Here is a 25,076-nt window from a genome sequence, read left to right as displayed (position 1 = left end):
CCAAATGAAAAAAGAATGAAGTCTCAATATACTCTCCAAACCTGCTCCTGCTGCATCCTCAGCTAATAAAAATCAACCATATATTTTCAAGTCTAGAAGGACAGAAGGGGAAACTATCAACCAAATTATGAGCATAAAGATGGTATTTGACTAATTGCTGTGACTCCTAACACCCTCTAATTTGGACTACCAGAGGTACAGCTGTCCACCTTGAAATGCTACAGTGATTCATTCCAGCATGGTCATTACAAGTGGAAGCTGACAGACAACTGGATCCAACTGTTTTTCTCTGTTATCAGGGGACATTTCTAGGGTATGCAGCGGGATTTACCTAATGCTTTTAAACCAGGATGGCTTCTTTATCTGTATTTTGCATAGCCCAGCTTAGATGTCCATGGAGTTTCACTCTATCCAAGATTGTAATTCTATCAGCCAGCACAGTCAGTTCTGACCTCCTTTATACTGCCACCACCCTTGATAAACAGAGCTACATTCCAACTTTTATCAACCTGTATTATGCTGGGTATCCATGAAGTTTGCAAATATAGTTTAAAAAAACAGACTGAAGATGTCCTTGGGGCATTATATGTATTTGTCTCTGTTTCTAAACTACATAAACACCCTATAGTTACTTATGACTGTCTTCTCTAACCCTATGTCATGAATTCCTTAAGAACAGGGACCCTGTCTTATTACTTTTTCTATTTTATAGCTAAAATGCTAAATTTAAAAATCATCATTATCATATTCAACTTCCAGTGCAACTATTATAATGTCATAATAAATAAAACTTACTCGCAATATTACAAGAATTTTTGTGTTCTTAAAATAAATGAAAAGCATAATAATAAATGATCATACAAATAAAATAATCATATAAACAATCTCAGGAAAATAATAAGTTTTTCTAATACAGTGACCAGTAAAGTATAACATAGGAATGGCCAAAACAAAAAGCAAAAAGCTGAGAGTGTGTTAGCTACACCTCTTAGTTTTATTTCATCAGAAATTTCATTAATATGGCATTTAATTCAAAAAACATTTATTGAATATTTATTATCTAGCTACTATCTATTATCTAGCTACCGGCTACTATTTTTGGCACTGGGAATAGAGCAAAAACAAAATCCCTACCCTTATGGATTCCAGTGAGGTAGAGACAGATGAAAAACAAACATATTGTAATGTCAGGCAGTGCTACATGCTATAAAAAATAAAACAGAATAAGGATACAGAGTGACAGGAATGCTACTTCAGATAGGGTGACAAGGATTCTAAAGAGGAGGTATCTGAGCAGAAACCTGAATGAAGTATGAAAATGGGTCACATGAGCATCTGGGAAAAGTGTTCCAAGGCTTTGAGATTAGTTTATGATATTGAGTGCAAAAGAAGTTAAAGAGTATTACAGAGTGAGAAAAGACACTCATTCACACTGGCCAGGTTCTGAAGTAAGATTGGAAAGATTAAATAGAAGTGTCCCCCACCGGAACTGTTTCTCCCTAAGAATGGCCTCCCACCCCAGAGAATCCATAAGGTTTTTTAAGCCTGTGTGAAGAGCAGTGCTGTTTAGTGACAGACAAGACTGACAGAGGGAGCAGGATGAGAGGGAAAATCAAGTTCAATGTTAGCTATGGTAACTTTGACAGGTAGTGTGGAAACCAAGCAAAGGACATGCAGTAAATACCTGGATGAGCCAAACTGGAGTTCAGGCGGGGAGGCTGGAACTGGTGAATCAATTTGAGAGTTATCAGTATCTAGATGTATTTTAACAGGACTAGGTGGATGAAATAACCCAGAGCAGTACTGTCCAACAGAACTTTCTACAATGACAGGGCTGTGGCTAGTGGCTACTGTACTGATCAGTGGAAACCTATAGAATGCATGCAAATGAAGCTGAGAAGAGACTCTAGGACTGAGCCCTGGGGTTAGCCATCCTGAGTAAGAGGGAGGGGGAAGATCCAGTACAGGAGACAGAGAAGGAGCAGCAAGTAGGCAGGAGAAAAATCAGAAAATTGGTGCCTCCCAAAAGCCCGGTAAAAAAATCTTGAAACAGTTAAGACTGACCAACTGTGTCAAATATGGCAGAAAGGTTGAGTAAGATAAAGACTGGGAACCCACCACTGGATTTAGCAACAGGGAAGTTACTGACAACATTGTCAAAGAGTAGTCTCAGTGGAGTGGCAAAGGGGATGAGGAAGCGGAGGCAAGGAGCTTAAGACAACTCTTTTGGGAAGTTGTTCTGCCATAAAGGGTGGCAAGGAGGTGGGGGTAGCTGAAGAGAACATGGGATGGGGGAGGTGGTGCGTTTTTTCTTTTTCTTTTTCTTTTTATAAGTGATGTTATAGCATATTTGTAAGCTACTATTATAGCATGTTTATATAACATCTTTCTCCAATGGAGAAAGGAAAATAGATGAAAAACTAGAACGAGAGGAGGTAACTGCAGGAGCAGTGAGCAGGCAGTAGGAAGAGGATGTAATGCACGAGTACTAGGAACACTCACAGTTCATGTAATGGAACAGAAAGGATGACAGAACACATAAGCACACACACAGGAAGGTCAGTATATCTGGCTGTAGATGGACCAAGATTTGGACCAAGATTTGGGTGCATCTCTTTTCTTGGTGAAATAAATGCAAGGTTGCCAGGGGGAGAGTAAGGAGTAGGAGGCGGTGTTAACTGATGAGTGGAACAGGGTCAAAAACAGCTACCTGGAAGAGACTTCCCAGGAGGCTGCCATTAGTAATTGAGATTGAGTTTCAGCTGTTCAATCCCTGGACCTGTACTACAGTCCAATTCCCAACATGTCCGTAAGCATGGAATGACAGAATGGATGATGTCAAATAGATGTCTAGATATATTAGAGACACAGCATTCTCCCCATCTGTGCATGCAGTGTCCCCGCCAAAGGTGGAAACTGGGTTATCTGGAATGAATTATTTTTACAAAACTCTTGTAACTGGTGGAAGGGGAGAGGGTGGGGGTGAGTGGGTGACGGGCACTGAGGGGGACACTTGACGGGATGAGCACTGGTGTTATTCTGTATGTTAGTAAATTGAGCACCAATAAAAAATTAATTTATTAAAAAAAATAAAAATGAAAAAATAAAACAAAACAAAACTCTTGTAACTCTTACTGCTCATCTTTCCCTTCTGTAAATATTTGAGAATCTTTTAAATCGATCTCTAGAATCTTTTGTGGAAGTAACATCAAGCTCACTAAAGTCTATGGGATCTATGTTGTTCTTTTATAATTTTTTGGAACTTTAGTTCTCCACGTCTTCCGGTAGCGTTCAAATTCCCCAGAGTTGCTCAAAGATTACCACCTCATCAACGACATTAACACATTTTCACAGAATCTGAACCTGAGGTGTGAACACATTTAGAGCAGCCAGAGGTTCTGGTACAATTTCCTCTCTAATTGTGCGTGGGCTTAAATTTTCTATTATTATTCTTACATGTAGCTTTATTAATTTGTGTGGAGATCATTCTTCATGTCAGAGAAGTTGGAAACAATACAGAAGCTGGGAAGTTTCATTTACTCTGTATCCAATTATAGGGTCAGGTTTTTTTTTTTAATTTTTAAATTTGAGTATAGTTGACACACAATGTTACATTAGTTTCAGATGTAAAACATAGTGATTCAACTTCTCTATACTAAGCCATACTCACCACAAGTGTGGCTACCATCTGGGGTCCAGTTTGTTAAAAACAAAAATCTATTATTTGCTTGCTGTTTTCATCTCTCTATATAAGTTGTAAACGGTCAGCCTTAACCTTTTTCAAAACCTTGGCTCATTATTCTCTTTGGGTGTATTCCTCTTTTATATGAGATATCTGTATGTACATCTATATATTTTTGTTCCATGTCCTTCTTTCCTTCTTCTGCACATATTATTTTAAAATATGAGTTCAACTGGACACATTGCCTCACTCTTTTCTTCACATACTATTTCCAACTGTTCAATAAAACTCTACCTATGGCCATCTTATCTGCACTTTCCCTTCTGGAGACTATATGCATGGCATCCTATCTACCCTTATTTTAAGATTTAGGAACTCTGTCTTTCTAATTCTCTATATTCCAGGTTTCCTCCACATTCCTCTTCCTGTTTCTTATTTATTCATTTAACTACCATTTACTAAAACACTCACTCTGTTTTAGGAACTAAGAATACAAAATGTGAAAATAATTTTAGTCTCTGCCTCAAGAAGGTTCCATTATGGTGGCAAAAGCAAACCAATACACAGGTGTTGTGTACTGATAAGGGACACTGAATCCAACCTGAGTGGTCAGGGAAGCTTCATGAAGGATGTGATATTTCAGTAAAAGCTGAAAATACAAAGGAAGAGAGAAAAGGGGAGAAGAAAAGCATACAGACACAAAGAGAAGCTCAAGTCAAGCCCCTGACAGAATTATGATACATTTGGTATCAAAATGCAAAATGAAAAAAAAAATAAAAAAAAATTTAAAAAAAAATGCAAAATGAGAAGCAGGAAAATGATGGAGAGAGTAGTGACCAAGGATAAATAAAAGGACCCCCTGGTGGCCTGAGAGCTCAGCAGAGGTTGAAAGCCATGAATTTCAGATAGTATAACTCTTCTCAGATGTTTGAGATTCTCCAGCAGGGCTCAGCTGCTTGGATCTAGTAGATAAGGCAGATTGTATCACTGATGTAAAAATGGGAGTTTTGGTGGGAGGAAGAAGTTTAAGTGAAAGAGAATTAAGGTACAAGTGAGAGAACAATCCATATGGTCAAAACTAGGATACAAATTGGCTAGGAAAGAGAAATAGGCTAGGCAGATGTTGATATACAAGTTGAAATACAGGCAGGCAATCAATCTCTCTGAGACTGAAGAATAAAAATGAGGGAATATTAAAAAGAAAAAACCATGAGGAAATGAAGGATATTAGAATTTTTAGATTTCTTCTGAAAGAGGATGTGGCACAACTATTTTTTGAATTTGTTAAATGAATGATATGGTTTTCTCTCAGGATTCCCATTATGTTCACTTGTCTAATTAAGCCCTCATAGTCAAATTTAGTCTCAGAGTTATCAGCTCCCCTCCTTATTTCCTTAACCTTTGTAAAATGAAATGGTCAATAAAATTAGTCAATAGCAGCACTGCTTTTACTGAGTAAGACTCCCCACAGACATTTGGATAGTTGACTATGTATCTTAGCTCTATTCTGATTCTGTGATTAATTGCCACAACCTATTATCCAAAGGAGCACACAATTAAGCTATCACCCTTAGTCTTGTGGATTTTGACATAGTTATTTTATACACACAGTATAAAACTACTACACTCTCCCCCTATGCCAAGTCATCCCTTCATATATTTTCCAGTTTTAGGCATTTTTAAATACCTTGTCATTTCTGTGTCTTAATCAGTGCTACCAATAACATTACATTGACCATTGAAAATAAAATCTCAAGCTCAACAACACAACAAAGAGGGCTCCCTACGGGGTTGCCTGGGTGGCTCAGTAGGTTAAGCTTCTGCCTTTGGCTCAGGTCATGATCCCAGGGTCCTAAGATAAAGCTTCAGGCATCAGGCTCCCTGCTCAGTAGGAAGCCTGCTTCTCCCTCTCTGTCTTCCCCTCCCCCTGCTTATGCTCTCTCTCTCTCTCTCTTAAATAAATAAAATCTTAAAATAAAAAAGGGAGGGACTCCCTATGTCACCAGGTTTCCTCCCCAAGAACTATCAAGTCACTCACTCATTCATTCATAAATTCAACCAAAATTTATTACTTATTCAATAAATATTTCAATAAATATTCACTAATATATTTATTCATTCTCTTTTTCTAAGTTTTGAATCTGTTGTGAATAGTCAAACAGGCAGCATTGTGACAGTGGTGAAAATAAAGGCAGAAGAGTGCGAATGTAGCAATTACTAGCCGCCACACAAAGCTATGTGATGTCTGGCTTCCTTTTCCATGAAACATCTATCCCACAGAGTTACTATGTGGATCTTCAAAGATTATATAACATTAGTAAACATTCTTGGTAAATATAGTTCCTTTGAAGTGCTCAGCACTAGGTGACAGCAGAGAGTGCCATCTGGAGGAAGAAAGAGATCATTACAACCTTCCCCCAGAGCAGTATGGAAATGTCAATGTTTGGCTTTATGACTACATAGTTTCCAAGGAAGCTCTGAAAATAAAAGTAGGGAGTACCTGTATATTTTGTCTTTTCCCTGTCTTGTGACTTCTAAAGAAAAGGAGAAGAGGAAAGACAATGAGAAAGTTAATAATAATGAACTATTTACTCTTATAGCCTAATTAGAAATCATACATTTTCTTCATAAAATGATAGTTATCTGAAGGGCTCATTTCCTAACTTTCACCAAGTGTCCAAAATCCTGATAAATTCATTTAAAAAATAATATTAGGTACTTACATCTAAATTTCTTAATTAAAATAATATTAGAGAAATTACCACTGGAAAAATATGTTTTAGAAATGTATTATGTACCAAAAAAGAGGAGACCACTATCAACTGCAGGATTATTGTGAGGATCAAACACAATACTACACAGAATAATAAATATTCAATGAATTCTTTTGAATCAGAACCTGTGGTGATTTAAAGCAGCCTTCTTGAAAATAAGGGTTGGTCATTATGGACTACTTATTATGCTAAATCCCATCTTCTCCAGAGTTCAGTATATATGGAATATAGACTGATTAATGAACTTTCCCAAAGATCTCATATATTCTTTGCAACACATCACTAAAAATTAAAAACCCTTAGAGAAAAACAATGATAACACTATGCCACTTCATGAGTAACATAAATAAAGGTATCAATGTTAGAATCATACATTCTCACAATGGCAGAAACTTTAGACATCATACTCTCCAACCCTACATTCTACAGGTGACAAAAACTGAAGCCCACAGGTCCATGGTCCCATGGTTAGGTCCCACAACAGTTGTCTTAGGAGTTACAGGATATTTTTAGAGCTAATTAACTAGAACTAAAATAGCCAAGTTTAGAAGACACAGCCTTTCTTCTGTTAGGTCAATTAAAAATTAGACAATGGACAAAGAAGTTTCCTTAACACTAAATACTATCTCTAAATGTTACCCAGAACCTTTACTGAAGTCTACTAGATTGCAATGTGTTCACCTGGAAACAAGCTTCAAAAACCTCTATAGGGGGATCCCTGGGTGGCGCAGCGGTTTGGCGCCTGCCTTTGGCCCAGGACGCGATGCGATCCTGGAGACCCGGGATCGAATCCCACGTCAGGCTCCCGGTGCATGGAGCCTGCTTCTCCCTCTGCCTGTGTCTCTGCCTCTCTCTCTCTCTCTCTCTCTCTCTCTCTGTGACTATCATAAATAAATAAAAATTAAAAAAAAAAAAAAAAAAAAAACCTCTATAGGGACGCCTGGGTGGTTCAGCAGTTAAGAGTCTGCCTTTGGCTCAGGGTGTGATCCTTGGGTCCTGGGATTGAGTCCCACATTGAGCCTGCTTCTCCCTCTGCCTATGTCTCTGCCTCTCTCTGTGTCTCTCATGAATAAATAAATAAAAATTAAAAAAAAAAAAAACCTCTCTACAAACTTTCGCTTGTTGCACTAAGTGCAACTTAGTAATCCTGCCTCTCTGTCCTATGCTGTTTCACTCCTCCAGGCAAATATCCCTCCACCCCAAACTTCTCAGGGTATTCTATAGCTTCATGTTATCTTTCTCTATGTGTTTCCACATTTCTCATTTATATCAAGAAGTAAGCAAACAAAGACAAAACAGAAAACAAAAAACTCTGCTCCTCCTAGAAAGAAGTATTTACATTTTAACAAGAAGTAATACCTTCAGTTCTAACTGGAATTACAACAAAAGAGGGGTAGAAGTTGGCTCTGATGTAGATGTTCCATATTAAAAATGTAGGGCTATAATAATCCTTAACCAGTAAACATGGGGGATGGGGAACAATTGAACTGTTCTTACTTTTATTTGGTATTATGCCTTTAGGCTAAGTTAAAGTACAAAAATGTGCTGAATGAAATATTTTCAATTTATGTAGAATTGTATGGGCTATAAAGAAAATAATACAATAAAGAGGGCAGTGGTTTGGGGGCAAAGGGTGGAAATCTAAGAAAGCAGTGGCCCCAGAAAAGTGAACATACTGTTTTTTCCATATTTCGAGGATTGACAAACAATACCACCTGCTTCCCTTCCCTTCCCTAAGCTCACATCTTGGTTACCACTCTCCATCTTGCCTGCCTGGACACCTGTGACTGGCCTACAGAGAAGTCATCATGGCTCCTCATTTGACAAAGCTGGCCCAGCCACGTGTGGCAAGGCAGAATTGGGTCTCCTTTATTAAAACAAAACAAAACAAAACTGTTTTGCCTAACACAGTGCCACAAAAGTAAGAGCTCAAAAAATCAACACCAATCCACTTAATGCTAACTTTGATAGAAAACACTCTAATATTCAAATTCCTGCAGGAAATCTTCCTGCAGCTAAACCTCTGAGAAATAAATAGCCACATTTACAAAAGCCTTTTTCTGTTCCTTAGCAAGCATTTAAGGTGCTAAGGAAAACACTACAGAAATACATAAAAACTTCACCAAAAAATTTTAGATTAAAAACAAAAAACTTAAGCAATAAAATCTTGGATGTTTATTCTTCCTATAAGGACTATAAAAGCATCTGCCTTTGGCTCAGGTCATGATCCCAGAAGCCCCACTTGTGGATGGCTCCCTGCTCAGCGGGGAGTCGGCTTCTCCTCTCCTCCCTACTTGTGCTCTCTATCACTCTGTCTCTCTCTCTCTCTCTCAAGTAAATAAAATCTTTTTTTAAAAAAGAGATTATAATCAGAATATACAGTTTAGAAGTTCTTTAAAATCAATTCTATAAATAATGGTTTTCTATACCTCCTAAAGAGACACTAAAAACACAGCTTGGTGTCTTATCCTCCATGTGAAATGAAAAAAATAAAAATAATTTATATAGCAACACCATAATGATCAGTAGTTTTTAATAAATATTCTGTATAAGGTAAAAGATTCTGCAAAATAAGTTTCAGAAATACTGAACAGATATGTACAAGCTTTAAAGACACCACATAAGTGTATATAGCAAGAGTTTCCTCTTATTCCTTCATAGAATAAGAAGACACAGTGAAAATTAGCTAGAAAATTATAGGCACAGTGAAAATTAGCTTCCCTTCTAAAAATCATTTAGTTGAGGCAGTCAAGTACAGACAAATGTGTTTACTGCTATAAAAAAATTTTTTTTGCTATAAAACATTTTACATCAAGAAAAATTAATAGTGAGATCAAATTCAGATCTAGCTGCTTAATCTACTGCTCTTTAACCATCCATGAAGATGGATAGATAGTAGGAGACAAGGGAATAGGGAATGAGAGCGATAGAGAACAAAAACAGAAAAGTAATATATATTAAGCAAATGCATTTCAGATTCAACCTACACTTTTTTTTTCTACTTCATTGAGTATCATCACAATTTAGTTTCTACCACCAAGGTATAAACTTAGACACATGTAAAGACAAAGGGCTAAAGGTATAAATTAATTACATACTGGAAACCAGCCATCATCACTTTCCATAGTGTATAAGGTTTTGGCTATGAGATTAGTTTCTTAAAATGTATTAAAATGTTCAATAGGTTAGTGGCATAGTAGAAAGAATACTACACTAAAAGTCGAGACTTTTGGTTTTTTATTTTGCCTCAGACACTTCTTAGGATCTCAGGCAAAATGCTTAACCTTTCTGTGTCCCATTCTTCTTAAACACATTAAAACAAAAACAAAACTAGATCTCTAAATATCTTTTAGGCTGTGAACTTTCATGATAGTGCAGCATTCAGCAAATAGTAATATAGTAACAGTAAACATCAAAGTTCAACTAAGATTAAAATTACACATTCTAGGGGCACCTGGGTTGCTCAGTCAGTTAGGCACCCAACTCTTGGTTTCGGCTCAAGTCATGATATCAGGGTACTGAGATCAAGCCCTGCCAGGCTCCACTCAGTGCAGGGTCTGCTTGAGATTTTCTCCCTCTCCCTCTGCCCCCTCCTCTACTCTCTCTCTCTAAAATAAATAAGTAAAACCTTGTAAAAAATTATACATTCTAAATGTTTCCTTAAATTATGCATAATCAAGTTTTGTCAAAACTACCTTACCGGGATTCTGTATTTTTAGAAGTCAAGTGTAGAGAAAATAAATATGTTTCAGCTGTATGGAATACATGACTCCAGAAATATTCTCCAAAATACTGAAATAAGGCTAACAGAAAAAAATCACAAGAACAGTAACCAGCATTACCATCTTTGGAAACATTACCAAAGAGGAAATCCAGAAAACAGTAAAGGGTTTTAATCTTTAATCAACTCTGAGCTATAATGCATTAAAGATCTAATAAAGTCTAGACAAGCAAATATTAAAAAGTAGCATAAGAGCAAGTTGATAGGTATAAGCAGCTGTTCTACAAGTTACACCAGTAAAACCTCCTTTTGCCATTGGCCAGGATACACTGAACTATGCACTTCAATGAATCAATACCCAGAAGCAGTAACAATGAATGCATTTTATGAACTGATAAATGTTTTGTTGCCTTTTCAAATAAGCCATATTAATATAATAAAAGAGGAAATCATTCTTATCATTGTTTTAATTTCATACTCATCCAAACTCAGTATAATAATTACTCTGTTGGAATAATATATATGCAATTATGATTATTATTCTTCCATCCAAGGAGCTCAGACAAGTGAACTACAGAGCTAACAAGAATTCTATTGTAGCAAATCACATTTTTATCAGAGCAATCTTAAAGACTGATGAGAAAGGAAAAAAATTAATATCCTATTATTGTTCTTTAAAAGTTCATAATACTCAAATGTAAGAAAATACAATTTCATTTTCAAAATTCATTTTTAAACCTCATTATTTTGTGAATATGTGACACATTTGAGCTATATGTATGCATATGTGCATTTGTGTATATAAAATATGGACGAGATTTTAAAACAACAATCTACATTCCTATGCCAAAGCTCTGCTGACATAATAAATGATGTTGAACCAATAAAAAAATTTAAAAACATTTTTTAACGTTCATAATACTCAAATGAACATATAGAATTGATTTCACTTATGCTAAATAAATTGCTAAAAACAAATTTGGCCAAAAAACAAATGCTACAACAAAAAATTTAAATACTTAATAATGAAAATATATTTCCAATAAGCAAAGACACATTTAACTTTGAAACAGTTAAGCACAAGAACAAATTCCTAAAAAAACTAGCAAATCCATCCCAACAACAATCGTGGGGGTGGGACATGGTTAAACATGCCAAAAACCAGGCTTAAAAGTAGAGAAAAAATAACATTTTTCACAAAACTATTGACAAATAATACTAAAATTTATATGGAACCATTAAAGATCCTGAATAGCCAAAGCAATCTTTTTTTTTTTTTTTTAGTATTTAAAAATTTTTTAATTCTATAGTTAACATACAGTCTTATATTAGTTTCAGGTGTACAACATAATGATTCAGTACTTCCATACATCACCCAGTACTCATTATGACAAGTGCCCTCCTCAATCCCCATCACCTATTTTACTCAACCCCTGCCCACCTTCCCTCTGGTGACCATCAGTTTGTTCTCTATAGTTAAGAATCTGTTTCGTGGTTTGTCTCTTTTCTCTTTTTTTCCCTCTGCTCGTTTGTTTCTTAAATTCTACATATGAGTGAAATCATATGGTATTTGCCTTTTCCTGACTGACTTAATTCACTTGGCATAATGCTTTCTAGCTCCATCCATGTTGTTGCAAATAGCAAGATTTCATTCTTTTTTTTTTATGGTTGAGTAATACTTCATTTTACACACACACACGCACACACACACAGGGATACATGAATTACTGTTGGGCAAAGCAATCATGAAAAAGAAGAACAAAGCTAGAGCTGTCACAATCTCAGATTTCAATATATACTAAAAACCTGAGGTAATCAAAACAATATGGTACTGGCACAAAAACAGAAACATATCAACAGAACAGAATAGAGAGCCCAGAAATAAACCCACGCTTATATGACCATTTACTCTGTGACAAAAGAGGCAAGAATATACACTGGGAAACAGGCTGTACTGGACCACTTTCTTATACTATACACAGAAATAAACTCAAATGGATTGAAGACCTAAACATGAGACTTGAAACCATAAAAATCTTAGAAGAGAGCTCAGAGAGTAATGTCTCTAATAACAGCCATTGAAACATTTTCCTAGCTATATCTCTTAAGGCAAGAAAAAGCAAAAGCAAAATTAAACTATTGTGATTATGTCAAAATATAAAGCTTCTCCCCAGCAAAGGAAACCATTAACAAAATGAAAAGGCAACTGCCAAATGGCAGAAGATATTTGCAAATGATATATCTGATAAGAGGTTAATATCCAAAATATATAAAGAATTTATATAAGCCAATACCAAAAAACAAATTATGATTAATAAATGGCCAGAGGACTTGAATACACATTTTTCCAAAGAAGATATACAAACAGACATCAGACACATGAAAAGATGCTCAACATTGTTAATCATAGAAAAATGCAAATCAAAACCACAATAAGATATCACCTTATACCTGGTAGAATGGCTAGAATAAAAAAGGTAAGAAATGACAAGTGTTGGTGAGGATGTAGAAAGAAAGGAACCCTGGTGCATTGTTGGTGGGAATGCAAATTGGTGCAGCAACTAGGGAAAACAATATGGAGGTTCCTCAAAAATTTTAAAATAAAAAAAATAATAAAAAATAAAAATTTAAAAATAAAATTACCATGAGACCCCTTTACCCAAAGAAAGTAAAAACACTAATCAAAAAGATATAAGCACTTCTGTTATTGCAGCATTATGTACAATAGCTAAGATGTGGAAACAACCCTAGAATCCATCGATGGATGAATGCATAAAGAAGATGTGGGGTGTATATACAATGGAATATTACTCAGCCATCAAAAAGAATGAAATCTTGTCACTTGCAACAACAAGGATGGAGCTAGAGAGTATAACGCTAAGTGAAATATGTCAGTAAAAGAAAGAGAAATATGTTATGATTTCACTCATATGTGGGATTTAAGAAACAAAATAAATGAACAAAGAAAGAAAGAGAAACAAACAAAAACCCCAGACTCTAAAATACAGAGAACAAACTGGTGGTTGCCAGAGGGGAGGTAGGTAGAGGAATGGATGAAATAGATAAAGGGACTTAAAAATACCCTTGATGAGGGATCCCTGGGTGGCGCAGCGGTTTAGCGCCTGCCTTTGGCCCAGGGCGTGATCCTGGAGACCCAGGATCGAATCCCACGTCGGGCTCCCGGTGCATGGACCCTGCTTCTCCCTCTGCTTGTGTCTCTGCCTCTCTCTCTCTCTCTCTCTCTCTCCCCCCCCTCTCTCTCTCTCTGTGACTATCATAAATAAAAAAAATTTTTTTTAAATTCTATTAAAAAATACCCTTGATGAGCACTGAGTAGCATATTCAATTGTTAATCATAATATCATACACCTGAAACTAATATAACACTATGTTAATTCTGTTTCAGAAATAAATAAATAAATAAGAAATAAGAAATAATATGTCAAAGAAATAAAAACCTCAAAAGAGTTAGGAAAATTAGTATTTCTCACCAAATGTATACTAGGCTTCAAGCATTGTCCAAAAACGTGACATATAATATATATTTAAATAATATATCAAATATAATTATATATAACTTAATATTTACAAGTACCATATAAGAGAAATATTACTGTTATGATTTTAGACAGTTGAAATATCCAGAGATAGTCAAGAATGATTGCTAGTGGGCAGCCCGGGTGGCTCAGCAGTTTAGTGCTGCCTTCAGCCCAGGGTGTGATCCTGGAGACCTGGGATTGAGTCCCACATCGGGCTCCCTACATGGAGCCTGCTTCTCTCTCTCCCTGTGTCTTTGCCTCTCTTTCTCTGTGTCTCTCATGAGTAAATAAATAAAATCTTTAAAAAAAAATGATTGCTAGTAAGTTAGATAAGCTGTTCCTAAAAACCACATTTCTCTGGCCTGGAAGCCTATATTCTTTTCGGTTTTTTAAGAGAGACTTCTTTTTTATTTTTATTTTTATTTTTATTTTTATTATTTTTATTTTTAATTAAAAAAAATTTTTTTTAAATATTTTACCCAAGGGATGCCTAGGTGGCTCAGCAGTTGAGTTTTGGCCTTCAGTTCAGGGTGTGACCCCGGAATCCCGGGATCAAGTTACATATCAGACTCCCTGCATGGAGCCTGTTTCTCCCTCTGCCTATGTCTCTACCTCTCTCTCTCTCTCTCTCTCTCTCTCTGTGTGTGTCTCTCATGAATAAATAAATGAAATCTTTAAAAATAAAAAAATAAAGATTTTACCCATTTAGGAGAGGGAGCGAGAGAGAGCACACAAGCCAGCTCAGGGCCTACAGGGGGTGGGGGCTGGGGAGGGGCAATCCCAGGACTCTGAGATCAAGACCTGAGTAGAAACCAAGAGTCAGATGCTCAAATGACTGAGGTGCCCAGGTGCCAGGGAGAAGAGATTTCTTAAAAGAGACTTTGCAAAAGAGACACCTTAAAAGAAAGTTCAATTTTTCCAAGCCCTTCATTTACACTAATAATAAAAATAATTTATAACATTTTACAATTTTCAAGTAAAATCTTAAGAGTGTTTTGTTCATCTACCACAATAAATCCATACGTTAGGACCTCTATTTTACTTATTTAAAAAGATTGTCTTCTACAACCTGTCAGAGTCAAAGAACAAAAAGAGAAGATGTCTCAGCAACAAGAAAGTAGCTGGAATAAAAATCTAGCGGTTGTAGGAAATACAATTCTAGAATGAGTCTCACTGAGGCTCTGTGCCTCAATCTGTACATCAAGCATCCCTAGATCTTTGATTTTGATTCCCCATGTGAAGAATGAGAAAATGGATTTTATCTCTTCTTAGTTTTCAAGCTTTAAAATGTGCTGGCAGTGTTCCTGAGATGTGTTAATGTTGCATATAGAGAAAGAAACTTTGGTCAAAGCTACTTGATAAAAACTAACACAAGTTATTTAAAAAGCATCAATGTTATGGGATCAGGAATCCTGAACTAATAAACCTTATATGCACATTCCTCCTTCCCTCAAAAAATGTAGAGAAAAAAATAGAATCCTAGAGTTATTCTATAACCTAAATGTCACTTTTCAGTATTTCACCAGATTAGGAATTCTCTCTCTTCAATAAACATTTTCTACCTATTTCAGCTTCTGATGAGTTGTAGTTATTACAAAGTTTGTCTTACTTAATTTAAAATGTATCTTCCTCTTACTTTCACTCTTTCCATTACAACAAAATTACTAACTAGACATTACCAGAAGGCATTGGTTAGAAATCCAGCTCCCTCCTAGTTTTTAACCCTTTGTCTCCATTGGCTTCTTCACTGCCTTCCTTAAATGAATGAATGAATGAAATATATATACATATATGTATGTATATACACACACACACACATACACACACAAACACACACACACATATACAGGATATATATATATATATATATTTATACACAGGATATATAGATCCTGTTAACACCTTCCTCTTTCAAGATTACTCAAACGTAGTCTTCACTTAAAGTAGTCTTCCTGTCTCCACCTTACCTCTCTGTGTACTGCAGACTGACTTTTGCCCACACTTCTCTACCAAAACTAGTCAGGCCAAGATTAACAACCCTCTAATTGCCAATGGACACATTCCAGTCCTTATCTTATTTGACCTCTCAGAGGAACATAAGGCACATGAGAGATTAATTTCTTGAATCTCTCTCTTCTTTCTGGATTTGTGGATACTAAATCTCTTGTGGCTTTCCTTCTAACCATTCCTTCTCAGTCTCCCTAGTTGTATTCTTCTTTGCCAGCTTCTTCATGTTGGTGAGTCTCTGGATTCTGTCCTCCTCCTCCTCATTCTCTTTGTGGGTTTTTTTTTTTTTTTTTTTTTTGTGATCTCATCCACTTTTAAGGTTTCTAGTATCACTTATATGTTAATGGATTCCAAATCTTCATATAGAAATGAATCCAGAACTTCTTTCAAATCTTCAGACTCTTACAGAACAAAATGTACATAGAACATTTCAGGGCAATGCTATAGGGCTAGAGAGAATAATCCTGGGTAAGTTCCATTCATATTCCTCTAGTTTAGGGCTCAATTCATTCATTTTCAACATCCACAGCCCATTTCCAAGGTGACAGCTCCTCTAGTTACCTGTCACTGATATGACTAAACATCTTGATTTGCCTACGACAGTCCTAATTTATGAATGCTGTCCCAGAGTAACTATTAAAGACATTCTTTCCATTTTCATAATAATACCTGTTTGGTCAATAAATTACATGATCACCCTACCTGCCCACCCACCCTTTCTGATTTTCCACACACGACTAGATGAGTCTTCCTTCCTCCCTGGATTCTTTACTCTCTAGCTTTAGGAAACCTAGTTCCATTGCTAAACAGCCCTATCTCCTCTACCTTTACACAAGAGGTTCATTTCATCTCTTCCTCTTAATAAATCACTATATACACCCAGATCCCAGGCCAGGAAGACAGATCAGCATTATTCTGGTTATCACCTGGTTCCTAAGGTGGCCTATGCATCATTATTATCCCATTTTTATCCAATTTTAAGGCTATATTATATTTGTAGTTGTCAACTACTGACTTTGAGTCTTTCATCTCCATTTACTGAGAACTTTGTCATATAATTCTTATCTTCCACTCCATACAAGATCTATTATTTGGGAGCTTCATTATCTATAAGAACAAATAATCCCAACATACTAGGATTCAGAGCTCTTTGATTTCCTTTTCTTCAATGACCTCTACTTTGTAGAGGGTAAGCATAGTTTAGTAGGTGGTTGTGAAAAATATGTATAATAACTATAGAAAAAGCATTTACTATAGTGACTAGTATACAGCATTTGATAAACGGTAGTTTTTATTAATATTACAATTGTAATTAGCACTATTAATTTCGGCTACCAACCATCATTGGTCATACTTTGGCCCTTATCGTCAGCTATGACTGTTTCAACTCCAGAATCTTAAAGTTAGGACCTCACATCTTGTGCCTATTTTTCCATCTCTAGTACTTCTTTACTTCTATTAATCTTACAGCTTACTCACTGAGATTCTTCACCCTCTTTGTTCTGTACTTTTATCAGCTCCATCTTGGCTTAGCTGTCTTCATTAATCAAGCAGGATACCTCTGGTTCAGCCCTTCAATTAGCAACCTCATTATCACCCTCAGTTTCTTGACTTTATACCATCCCCCAACACAAGTTATACATCATATCCTCACTTCCGATCACCATCTAGATTCAGTCTAATTATATGCTTTCTGTACTGCTTAACCATTCTGATTGGCTGCTTTCCTCATTTGTGATTTCAAGGGTGTTTATCATTATTCAGCAATTAGGTCAGTGTTCCCTAGTCAAGCCCCTTTTCCAATCACAACAGTAACCTTTCCCATGAAACATACCCCAACCCACGCCCTTCCTTCTCAATTTCAGCAGATAACCTGGCTCCACGGAGACAAGAGATGTTATCCTGGACATGTACCTATATTATATCAGTATTCACTGTCTATTTCCTTTTCTTTTTTTAAACAGGAAGGTGCATCACTGCTCTTCTCCAAAATAACCCTTTCACCTGTGATCTTGTTCCCAACCCTTCCAGTTCCTCTGAGGTTATGTCTGATCATCTTTCTCTTGTGACTTCAATTTTCTTTCTTCTTCAATGGACCCTTTCCATCAGTCCACTAAAGTTCCTTGACTCTTTCATCCTTAAGGAAAAACAAACCTTCCCCAATCACATTTCCCTGCTCAAGCTTCTACCCACTGTCCTCTCTTCCTTACCAAAAGAATTTGAAAGGATATGTTTACTGAATGAATGAAGACTTTTCATTTGGTTTAGACTTCTCTTCTTCTGAGTTCCAGGCTGACCTACATATTTTGAAAAGTTTAATTACATGTGACTCAGTTCTGACAAAGAAAACAACTATTTTCACCAAACTGATATGAATAGATGAATTTCACATCTCCAAATCTGTTCCTCCACCTATATTTTCAAATTTATGATCAATTACCAGCATTACCATTCACTCAGTCAGACAATCTAGAATCCTTAAAGCCCACTTTGATTCTTCCCTTTCTTTAACTTTGTATCTAAGTAAGTCCTTTCTAAAATCTCCCACATCTGTCCCCTTCATGACTTCCCAGGGCTCCTACTGTTGAGTCCTCTTCCTCTGACACTACTTCACAGGGATGTTCTGAGGGTTAAATAAAATAATGGGAATGCACTCTGTAAGATGCAAGGTGCTTAAAAAGATTATTTAATATTATCATATATTTGGCAAAGTGTGCAAGGGACTAATATGACGTGTTCTTAAAAAAGCAATTCTGGGTCTTAATAATCAGTGCCTTGTTTTCTAATCACAAATTATAAAGCATCTGCTTGGCAATCTGGCCTATAATTTTTCTAGGAATCACTTAGTATCAAGACATTCAATGTACAGTTTCTAAGCTTTCCCCCTCCCCACTCTGTTTTTAAATTTAAAATATGTGATTCAGGTTTCTGGCAAAAATCTTCTATCCTCTTTACTTTATAAAGATGAGTGGCTCTAGTTATATAAACATTTCTAAGTAGGTGCAATACCCTCTCTTATCATTCATCTATTTCTTCCACTCATTTAAAGTGGCTAGCAGTTCTCTTATTTCCTCATGCATTTTGAGTTTCAATTTCAAGGAATCACATTTGAATGGAACAATGACTAGCCTTCTGGAAAATTGTTTAATTCCTTTCTTCGCTAATTAAGATGGTCACATTTTAAGCATTACTTTTTCTTTTTTTTTTTTTTTTGTAAAGATTTTATTTATTTATTCATGAGAGACACAGGGAGAGAGAGAGAGGCAGAGACACAGGCAGAGGGAGAAGCAGGCTCCATGCAGGGAGCCCGATGTGGGACTCAATCCCGGAACTCCGGGATCACACCCTGAGCTGAAGGCAGACGCTCAACCACTGAGCCACCCAGGCATCCCTACTTTTTCATATTACTAAATAAGATTTTTATTTTCCCCCAACCATTAGACCTGAGAAGCATTCAGAGTTTCTAAATGTATCAGGTCTCTCTCAATTACTGTAAATCAAGGCCAGGAGTATTAAGAGAGACAAGAACAAATACTGGTGAGAAGCAATAGCAAAAGAAAGTAGGATCTAAGAGAATACAGTGTTCCCAATGACTCCAAGATCAGTTTAAAACTAGTTATTAATCTGACAGTTTTAAGATATACTTTCAGAATATATTTAGGTTGAAAATCCATTAAAAAAATGTTAGTTTATAACCTGGGTTCTTAATGTAAGGGATAGACCTTATATTCTAGGGTCCTGATACATATTTTTGATACAAGTTTTACAGGCCAAACTCTGTTGTTCCGCATACTGCATAATTTGATGAAAAGATCTCCATTTAACATGTGATGGCCCATTTATTTCAAGCCATTTTTTAATGAAACTAAAGAATTAGGATAATCCCTCTATATTACTGAATCATTAATAAAGTATTAAAAATACAGGTCATTTCCATTGTAATTTCACAAATGCCAAGTGAAGTCACATTTGATAACGAGATTTCTGAAGCTTAAAAAAAAATTCTTGAACTTAAGCCAGCCATCCAAACATAACTTGGGAAAAGATAAATCATTGGAGGTGTTCAATACAGGAACAAACTGCAAAGATACTCTGAAATTCTGGGTGATACAGCTTTCTCTACAACTGAAACTAAAAGACAGATGCTCTGAGTGCAAGCAAATAAAAACAAAACTGCACTTGGTGAAATCAATGATTAAGCTGGTCCAAAAGAACTAAAAAGAAAATGAGTATGAAAAAAAAGTTGGCAGTTCATGGGTGAAAATATTAAGCCCCTGATAAAGTCAAAATAATGTAATGTCTTCAATACAAAAATCACTGGAATCTACTACTAATAATCTCTACTTGAATGTCTCATTTTACTGTCCTCTCAGCACCCCCTAACCCTCTCCCCATCAAATTGCTCATCTCATAAACCTCATCTCAGTATATGTCTACTTCATCTTCATTTTTGCTCCGACAAAAATTCTGGTATAAATCTCCTGTTGAGTATACCCCCAATTCATCCAGAAATCAACCACTCCACCAGTTTTACTCTGGTCTCAATTATAATCATCTCTAGCCCCAGCTATGGCAAGAGTCCCTGAGTTGATAACCCTGCCCCTGCCCCTGCCCCTGCTCCTGCCCAATCCCTCCCTCTGCCCCAGTCAATTCTCCACTCTAGCCACCAGAATGATCCTTTTTAAAAGTCTGGTTATATTTCTTCTCTATTCAAAGGGATGACTCCCCTTCTCACTCAGAGTATTAAACCAAGTCTGTACAAAGGCTTACAAGGCCTCACCCAAGCTGTCTTACCATTCCCACTTACCTCACTCCATTTCTACTACTCTTACTTTGCTCACTCCCCCACAGCCAAATCAGCCTTTGAGCTGTCCTCAAACACACCCAGTACACTCCTGCCTTAAAGCTCTTGTAAGTGCCTTTCCCTCTGCTTGAACACTCTTCCTCTAGAGAGGGATATGGATTACCTTCTCACTTCCTCCTAGTCTTGGGCTCAAATGCCATGTTCTCTGAGAAGTCTTTCCTGGCTCTAACCTCTAGTTAATTCTAAGCTCCAGTTAAAATTGCAACCCTCTCCCCCTATCCTCCCTCCTTCCTGCTTTTTCTTCTATAGTCCTTGACACTAAATGACATAGCACATATTTTATTATCTGAGATCCCCCACAAGAATGCAAGCTCTGTGAAGGAGGGGATATTCATCTGTTCAGAAAACTGTTTGGCACACAGTACATGCTCAATAAATATCTACTAAATTCATACATCATTTTATAATTTACAAACTGCTTTCATGTCAGTTAAATTATATAATAACTCATTTTCTCCTAATCCCTCCTCTTCTCCAACCTTTAAGCAGTAACAACATGGAGGACAGCAAAGAGATATCAGAAAAAAAGTTGCTGACTACTCGTAAAGCTCTTAAAAACAAATACCCCATATTAATAACTATATCTATAAAATGAAAGCTCAGAGTCAACATCTTTATTAGCATAAGGTTTCTGGGTGTGGAAGTTTAAAGCAGCAGCAGACCGGCCAAGAATCATCAGGAAGAAAAGCCCAACTCAGTTCGTCCTATCAATCTGTTAAATAAACCCTAGGAAAAACGCGAGCTGCATTCAACGTGCAAGGAAACACTGGTCCGTACTCAACAACAACGTATTCAAGGCAAGACGCAACTCCCTTAGTATTTTCTATCTGCTTCAAACAAGCCTCAAGTACCAAGCGCCGTCATAGGGAACGTTTTGTTTAGCCCGATAAGAATTGAGGCTAGGGAGCGGTTCTGAAAGCCTCCTCCCTGACCCCCTCCACCTCGAACAACCCGTTGACCTCCACTCTGTGGTGTCGGGAGGTCTCCCGGTTATTTTTCAAACACCGTAGTCCCCCCGGAGGCTAAGGGGCATCCCAGCCAAGGAAGGCTCTAATGACGCCCCGGCACAGACGGCCGCTATCTCAGAGGCCCCTCTGGCCCCGCAGAGGGTGTCACAGACGTGAGACGAGCAGCAGACGGAGGCACGCGGGGGAGAGGACAGATGGGCGAGCACCGCGGGACAGGAGCGCGGGAGCCACTGCAAGGGTGGTGGCGCGGAAACTGCCAGCTCCCGCGTCGACTTGCCAGTCTGGGCCCGGCCGGGGTGGAGCGAGTGCCACCGCACAGGACAATGAATACGACCGCGCTAGCAGCACCGCGTCGCCAGCCTCGTGCACCTCCGGCCCGGCCCCGCGGCCCCCGCGCGCGCGGAAATAAAGTTGGTGGCGGGTGGCCGCCGCAAGGGTCCCCAGGGGCCGCGGGGAGCTCCCGCCTGCCTCGCGGCCGCTGTCACACGCTGCCGGCGCCGCGGGGAGACATCTCGGAGACCGGGAGCCGGACGAGACGCCCGAGGACCGGCTCGGGGCCGAGCCCCCCGCGCCCTTAGCCCGGGGGCCGCGACACCCAGCTCCGGCCGGCGGCCGCCACCCCCAATCCGCCCTCTCTCCAGGCCGGGGACGGTGTCCGGGACCCCAAGCCCTCGGCCGGCGTCATCCGCGCCCGGCGGCCGCCTTTTTTACCTGCTGTGTGGCTGCCGCCGCGCGCTTCTACTCACCGGGAGAATCCCGAGTCGTTGTCGCCGCTGCAGCTGCCACCCCCGTCGCCGCCGCGAACTCCCCACCCCCGCCCCCTCAGGTAACCCAGGAAACCGGGAACACCACCCCCGCCCTTCCCCGGTCCTGACCCAGTCCCGCTCGCCTGCGCGTGCGCGCTGGCCCCGCCTCGCGCGTCCCGAGCCCCGTCCCGAGCCCCGCCCCTCGCAGGCAGGGCAGCGTCGGCGTCGCAGGCGTGACGCGTGGAGCCGCCGAGCCAATGGGGAAGAGAGGGGGGCGGGCCGGCCTCAAGGCGGGGGCCCTGACGTTTCTCCGGCGCGACGGAGGCTCGGGGCAGACCTGCCTCCGGTCTTCGCCCCGTCTGTGCCCTGCGAGGCTGGTTATGTCAGACCCAGGGCCGAGCGACCAGCGTTTGGAAAGCATCAGGCGCTCGCGCGGCGTCCGCTTCCTGCATCCAACATGGACCGGCAGGCGTCCTGTCCTCCTTGTGTGGGCCCAGAGGACGGGGGCACAAGAACCATGGGAAGGGGTTGGGAGAGGGAGGACCGGTTACCCCGAGGAAGCCTAGCCAGCCTTCCTCTGCGGGCCGGGAGAAGCAGTTTTGCAAAGGTACCGGTACGCTTCTTTCGGAAACGAAGCCGCCGTAGAAATCATTCAGCGCAAATGTCTATGTTTCAACTTAGCTCTCTTCAAACACATTTGTTGTATACAGTGCGCACCGTCCACAGCACATACCTTCAAAGAGCTGTGCCTCCAGCAGGCGGGCGCCGGAGCTTTAATACGGAGATGTTTTGGCTGCGTCGCTGAGCGCCGGGCCCAGCACGTGGCTGATCCACTGCGGACGCCAGCAGTTTGGCCTTTTAGAGGACACCCCTGCTCCCCACCCAGTCTCGGGTAGTCCTCGCGAGGCGTGTCAGAGGTGCTGGGGAAGACCTTGAACGGGGCTCAGGTCCTACCTAAACAATACAAACTATAAGGGGATGGGCTACAAATTGACAGCAATTGCTTTAGAATCAACAACTCCTGTTTTTTTTGTTTTTGTTTTGGGGGGGGGGGTTGCACAGGAACCAAGAAATAGAAATAAATCAGGATGGTATGTCTTAAAGCTGTATACCAAATGCAATTCTCATCTGACCCAATGACGAGCAAAGTAAATAGTTGACCAGTGATGTGGTTTAAAGCGGCTCTTGGGGAAAATTCTGCACTTTAAAATATCTCCCCACTGACGCCTGACGTTCAACCTTTAGCAGTTCATATCTTTGGGCAGAGGTTGCCGGCATCCTCTGGCAATCTTTTAGAATGCAAACACTCCAAGGATGGACAAACAACTGAAGTCACTAGCAAATTAGTGAGGAGATGTCTTAGGGAAATCACTACTCATTTAACAAATATAATGAGCACCTATTATGTGCTAGGTATCCTTTGTGCTAGCTAGGTGCTGGAGATACTTTGGTGAATTTCCCTGAACTAAAAAGAGGAAGAGAAAGCCAGAGGACCTATTTCACAGTTTTACCTAACAGTGAACCTACTCTTACTTTCACATCAACTTTTACCCACTAATCTTAAAAAAAAAAAAAAGAAAATCTTTTTTTTAAAATAGACAATTCATAGAAATGATAAGTAACAATCCAGTTTCTTTTTTCTCTTGAATGCAAGATAATTGATGATCATGATTTTGTTAAACCAAACAGAATGAAACAGACTTTGTATTACAAAAGTACACAATTAGTCCTCAAAGTATTACTTATTTGTAGAAGGCACAAAGTAATGTCATTTGTGACTATTCTTTTCTCTATATATCTGTATAGCCGTCACCAAAGTATTTGTTCAAAAGTATCTTAGAACATAGATATTAAGTATACATAATTAGATAAAACTTAGTTCAAAAGATTTCAAAAGAGCACAAGAAATGTGTAACTATGTACATTCAATAGAAGAAAGAAAAAAGAAAAGGTAAAAGGTGTATAGAAGGAAGGATTACTTATATACGTACCACACTTTGGAAAACTTTGTTAAGTGTGAAGCTCTCCAGATAATTTGACTCTAAAATTAGATTCTAAAATCAAGGTTTTGATAGATGCAGTTAATGTACAGTTGGCCCTTGAACAACACAGGGGTTAGGGATACTGACCCCTGTGCAAAGAACTTTTGACTTCCCCCAAACTCCACTATTAACAGCCTACTTTTGACTGAAAGCCTTACCATGACATAATCAACATGTATTTTGTATCTTATATGTGTTACATACTGTATTCTTAAAGTAAGCTAGAGAAAAGAAAATGTTAGTGAGGAAATTATAAGGAAAATACATTTATACTACTATATTGTACTTGTCGAAAAAAATCCATGTATAAGTGGACCTATGCAGTTCAAACCCATGTTGTTCAAGGGTCAAATGTAAATGTGCATAACTTCACTTTAATTATTCACCAAAATGCCTGAAAATAATTTCGTGGCCATGTGGCTGTATAAATCAGACCATGTCATACCTCTGCTCAAAACCCTGCAATGGTTCTCCCATTTCACCCAGGTAAACACCCAATTCCTTATAGGGGCCTCCAGAGCTCTACATCACCCAGATACCCACACCTCATCTCTTCCTACTCTCCCAACCCTTCAGACCTACTGTTTACCAAACATTCCAGATGCATTCCTGCCTTAAGGCCTCTGCGCTGGCTGCCCCCTCAATCAGAAATGCCTTTTTCTCCAAAAGGCTATATGTATAACCCTCTTACCTCCTGTATCTTTGCTCAGATATCCCCTTCTCCATGAAGTCT

General features: G+C 38.7%; 1 protein-coding gene across 5 annotated transcripts in view; it reads right to left on the bottom strand.

Annotated features, from left to right (window-relative positions):
* The window catches only part of LYST (lysosomal trafficking regulator), a 189,270-nt gene extending 166,900 nt beyond the window's left edge, over positions 1–22,370 (bottom strand). For 4 of the 5 annotated variants that reach the window (XR_005357742.1, XM_038533839.1, XM_038533842.1 and 1 more), the window contains exon 1: positions 22,302–22,370. The gene's annotated coding sequence lies outside the window, so the exon portion shown is untranslated. Of the gene's footprint in view, positions 1–22,266 lie in introns of all 5 variants that reach the window. The other variant, XM_038533840.1, reaches the window with a different exon arrangement.
* Positions 22,371–25,076: the final 2,706 nt, after the last annotated feature.

This window comes from Canis lupus, chromosome 4 (genome assembly GCF_011100685.1).
Source record: "Canis lupus familiaris isolate Mischka breed German Shepherd chromosome 4, alternate assembly UU_Cfam_GSD_1.0, whole genome shotgun sequence".
NCBI lineage: Eukaryota > Metazoa > Chordata > Mammalia > Carnivora > Canidae > Canis > Canis lupus.
This window is presented reverse-complemented; position numbering and strand designations above follow the sequence as displayed.